Below are 5,457 nucleotides of genomic sequence, written 5' to 3'. Positions count from 1 at the left end.
AAAATCGAGGCTTGAATTTTTTCTTCAGTTCCCCAGCTTGAGAAATGCTGAACATGTTTTTCCCTTTTGGTTTTCTAATTCCAGGTCTTTGCACGTTTCATTATAGTATTTATCTTCTTGAGCTGCCATTTAAATTTTCTGTTCAGCTCTTTAACTTTCTCATTTCTTCCATTTGTTTTAGCATTTCTATGCTGGAGAGCAAGTTTCAGAGTCTCTTTTGACATTCATTTTGGTCGTTTCCTTCTGTCTTGGCTTCTTAATGAACTTTTGCTGTCGTCTTGTATGATATTCTTGATGTCATCCCATAACTCTTTTGGTCTTCAGTCTGTAGTGTCTAATGCATCAAATCTGTTCTTGAGATGATGTCTAAATTCACGTGGAATATGTTCAAGGCCAAAATTTGTTTCTTGCAGACTTGTTTTGATTTTCTTCAGTTTCAGCCTGAACTTGCATATGAGCAATTGATGGTCTGTTCCACAGTCTGCTCTTGGCCTTGTTTTGGCTGATGATATGGATGTTTTCCACAGTCTCTTCCCACAGATGTAGTCAGTTTGATTTCTGTGTATATCATCTGGTGAGGTCCATGTGTATAGCCCTCTTTTATGTTGTTTAAGATCGGTATTTTCAATGAACAAGTTATGGTCTTGCAAAACTGTATCATGCCATCTCTCTTTTTTTAAGTTTTGTAAATTGAGTGAAAGTTTACAGGGCAGATCATCAGTTTTACATTCAATAAACCGTTTACTTTGTTTCATTACAATTATTATAATCCCCTCTATGTACCATCAGTTAAACAATGTCTCTCTCTATTAATTTTAGATCTTTATCGTGTCATCTCTTGGGTTTCTTTCACCAAGGCCATATTATCCAACTATTTATCCTTGCTCTTTGTTTCCATCCTTTGTTTCAATACAACTTGACTGTATGTTTGATTAATTTCACACTGAAGAAGTTGGTAGAATTCTTAATTTCATCATCAGTGGCTTAAGTGGTTGGTGTGTAATTTGAATAAGGGTGATATTAATTGGTCTTTCTTGTAGGAATATGGATATTACGCTATCACAGATAGCTTATACTTAAAGGTAAATCTTGAAATGTTCTTTTTGGAGATGAATGTGACACCATTCTTCTTCAATATGTTATTCCTGAATTAGTAAACCATAAGATAGCCAGATTCAAAATGGCCAATATCAGTCCATTTCAACTCAGTAATGCCTAGGATGTTGATGTTTATGTGTTCCATTTCATTTTTGACAACTTTCAATATTTTTAGATTCATACATTCTGCATGTGCATTTCTGTTTTGATTATTAATGGATGTTTGCAGTAGTTTCTCCTCATTTTGAGTTTTTCCTCCTCATCAAATGAAGGTCCTGAAAGCTTTAACTCCATTCATGTCATCAAGGTAATTCTACTTTGAGGATGCAGTTATTCTGCAGTCGTATTTTGAGTGCCTTCCAACTCAAGGGGCTATATCTGATATTATTCTGGTGCTCTTCATCATGTTTCAATATTCAATATTCTGGTGCTATCTGACAGTGTTCCACTGCTATTCATAAGGTTTTCAGTGGCTAAGCATTCAGAAGTAGTGCCTCTCTTTCTTTCTAGTCTGTCTCAGTCTGGAAGCTCAGCTGGAACCTGCTCACCATGGGTGTACACTGATGGTATTTGAAATACTGATGGCATAACTTCCAGCACCACATCAACACACAGTATGACAAACTGACCGATGAGTGGTGGCAGACGTAATTACCATTTGTTGTTGTTTAGGTGCTGTTGAGTCGATTCTGACTCATAGTGACCCTAGGTACAATAGAATGAAACATCACCTTGTCTTGCACCATCCTCACTGTTCCTGCTGTGCTTTAGCCCATTGCTGCTGCCACTGTGCCAATCCATCTCTTTGGGGATCTCTCTCTTTTTCGCTGACCCTCCATGTTACCAAGCATATGTCCTTTTCCAGGGACTGGTCCCTCCTGACCATATGTTCGAAGTTTGAGAGATGAAGTTTGGCCATCTTGACTTCTAAAGAGCACGTGGCTGTACTTCTTCGAACACAGATTTGTTTGTTCTGGCAGCCCATGGTACCTTTAATATCCTTCAGCAATTCTTCAGTGGTCTTCCTTATTCAGTGTCCAATTTTCACATGCATGTGAGGTGATTGAAAAGACAGTGGTTTGTGTCAGGTGCACTTTAGTCCTCAAATTGACATCTTTGCTCTTAAACAATTTAAAGTGGTCTTGTGCAACAGATTTCCCTAATGCAATATGTTGTTTGATTTCTTGACTACTTCTTCCATGGGTGTTGACAATGGATCCAAGTAAAATGAAGTCTCTGACAACTTCATTCTTTTCTTCATTTATCATTATGTGATATATTGGTTCAATGGTGAGGATTTTTGTTCTCTTTACATTGAGGTATAACCCAACCTGAAGACTGTAGTCTTTAATTTTCATCAGTAAATACTTTAAGTTCTTTTTGCTTTCAGCAAAAATGATATGCTTGTATCATTTGCATATCTGCATATCTCAGGTTGTTAATGAGTTTTCCTATAATCCTGATGCCATATGACCCAGTAATTCTACTGTTAGGTATATATCCCAAATACTTGAAAGTAGGGATGCAAACAGATACTTAAACACCAATGCATTGCAGTGTTGTTCACAATAGCTGAAAAGTAGAAACAACACAAATGTCTACCAGTTGATCAGTAGATAAAGAAAAAACATGGTTTAAACATACAATAGAATATTATTAAGCCATAAAGAACTGAAGCTCTGAAAATGCTATGACATGGATGAACCTGAGGTTTCAAAAAGTTCATGAAAAATTTCCATTATCTCTGAATCACATTTTCCTACCAACTTTTTTTTTTTATCCTCACTTTAATCTCTCTCATTTTTTAAAATTGCTTTCCCCATCACCTGAGTTAATCCTCTATCCTCTGACTTGTGCTGCTGTATGGTAAGTCACTGGACTGGGAATCACAAGGTCTGTGGTTCGAGCCCACCAGCTGCTCCATGGGAAAAAGATGAGGCTTTCTGCTCCCACAAAGATTTACAGGCTCAGAAACCCTATACAGGGTTACTATGAGTCAGAACCAACTTGATGATACTTAACAACAACCCTCTAGCCAGTGAATAATTTTCTTTACCTTTTCTCAATTTATGCAGAAAAGGCATATGACAAACTCCAACACTCATTCTTGATGAAAACTCTCAATAAAATAGGAATGTAAAGGAAAATCCTCAACGTAATTAAGGGCACATATACAAAACTAAGGAGCTCTGGTAGCGTAGTGGTTATGAACCGGGCTGTGAACCGCAAGGTCAACAGTTCGAAACTTCCAGCTGCTCTGCGGGAGAAAGATGAGGCTTTCTTCTCCTATAAAGATTTACAGCCTTGGAAACCCTGTTCAGGGTCGCTATGGGTTGAAACTGACTCGACGGCACTTAACAACAACAACATACAAAACTAAGTACCAACACCATTCTGAAAGGTGAGAAACTGAAATCATTCCTCTTGTGAACATAAAGCAGACAAGGATGTCCTTTATTACCACTCCCATTTAATACTGTGCAAGAGCTATAAGAAAAAAAGGAAAATTAAAGGCATCCAAATATGCCAAAGAAGTAAAATTCTGTGTATCTATACACGATATGATCCTATATTTAGAAAACCCAAAGATTCTATAAGAAAATTATTGGAACTCATCGATAGATTTGGCAAAGTGGCAGCATACAAGATCAACATACAAAAATCAGTTGGATTCCTTTACACAAAGAGCTCTGAAAAGGAAATCAGAAAAGCAATATAATTTACAATAGCCACCCAAAAGATTAAATACTTGGGACTAAATCTAACCAGATAAGTAAAAGACCTATACAAAAAAATTTTTATAAGACATTACTACAAAAAAAAAAGAGAGACCTGAAGAAATAGAGAAATACACCCTGCTTATGTATAGGAAGACCTTACGTTGTGAAAATGTCAACACTACCCAACGCAATCTATAGATATAGTGCAATCCCAATCCAGATACCAACATCATCTTTAAAGAGATGGAAAACAAATTACTGACTCTATATGGAAAGGAAAGATACCCTGGATAAGCAAAGCATTGTTAAAAAAGAACAAAGTAGGAGGCCTCTCACTTCCCCATCTCAAAACCTACTATTCAGCCACAGTAGTCAAAATAGCCTGGTGCTGGTACAACGAAAACTATATAGATCAATGGAACAGAACAGAATTGAGAACCCAGAAGTAAATCCATCTACCTACTGTCAGTTGATCTTCGACAAAGAGCCAAAATGCGTTAAATCGGGAAGATATGGTCTCTTCAACAAATGGTGCTGGCAAAATTGGAAATCCGTTTTCAAAAATGAACTCAATATTGATTAAAGACCTAAATGTAATAAACCTAGAACTATATAGATTATCAGTGAAAAAATAGTAACAAACTTGGAAGCTCTGATACATGGCATAAACACACTATCAAACGTAATTGAAAACACAGAAACAAAAGACAAAATAGATGACTGGGACCTCCTGAAAAGTAGTCTCGTGTACCAATGGGTATCACCAAAACAGTAAAAACAGAAAACAAAGACTAGGAAAAAATGTTTGGTAACAACATATCCTGGTGTGGCGCTGTGGAAGAATGCACTGGACTGCAAAGTTGGTTTGAACCACAAGCTCAGTAGTTCAAGCTCACCAGCTGCTCCATGGAAACCGTTTTATACAGGGTCGTTATGGGTTGGAACTGACTTAACAGCACTTAACAGTAACAACAACATGTCAGACAAAGGACTGCTCTCCAATTTATAGAATATATTTTTTTCAAAGCCTCAAGAAGATGACAAATGATTCAGTTAAAAAATGGGCAGAGGACATGAACAGATACTTCACCAAAGAAGACATTCAGGTGAGCAACAAACAAATGAAAAAATGTTCATGATTATAGCCATTAGAGATATGCAAATGAAAACAACAGTAAGATACTATTTTACTCAAGCATGAATAGCAAAGACCAAAAAAACTGAAAACAAATGCTGGCAAGGTGTGGAGAGACTTGGACCCTCCTACAGGTGGGACTGTAAAATGGTGCAACCATTGTGGAAAATGGTATGGCGCTGTCTCAAAAAGCTGAAAATAGAAATACCATATGACCCAACAATCCCTCTACTTCCTTTATGTTGTTGTTGGTAGGTGCCATAGAGTCAGTACCGACCCATAGCGACCTTATGCACAACAGAACGAAACACTGCCCAATCCTGGGCCAACCTCACTACTGTTACCACGCTTGAGTCCATCGATGCTGCCACTTGGCCAATCCATCTCATTAGGGGTCTTCCTCGTTTTCTTTGACCCTCTACCTTACCAAACATGATATCCTTCTCCAATGACTGGTCCCTCCTGACAATATGTCCGAAGTATGAGAAACAAAGTTTGGCTATC

The 5,457-nt window shown here is 37.5% G+C and overlaps 1 protein-coding gene across 1 annotated transcript in view; it reads left to right on the top strand.

Annotated features, from left to right (window-relative positions):
• The window catches only part of WDR34 (WD repeat domain 34), a 73,445-nt gene that overhangs the window by 48,527 nt on the left and 19,461 nt on the right, over positions 1–5,457 (top strand). The window lies entirely within an intron of this gene.

Source organism: Chrysochloris asiatica, unplaced genomic scaffold, assembly GCF_000296735.1.
Source record: "Chrysochloris asiatica unplaced genomic scaffold, ChrAsi1.0 scaffold00014, whole genome shotgun sequence".
Lineage (NCBI taxonomy): Eukaryota > Metazoa > Chordata > Mammalia > Afrosoricida > Chrysochloridae > Chrysochloris > Chrysochloris asiatica.
The sequence above is the reverse complement of the archived record's forward strand: the minus strand, read 5'-3'. Positions and strand labels throughout refer to the sequence as shown.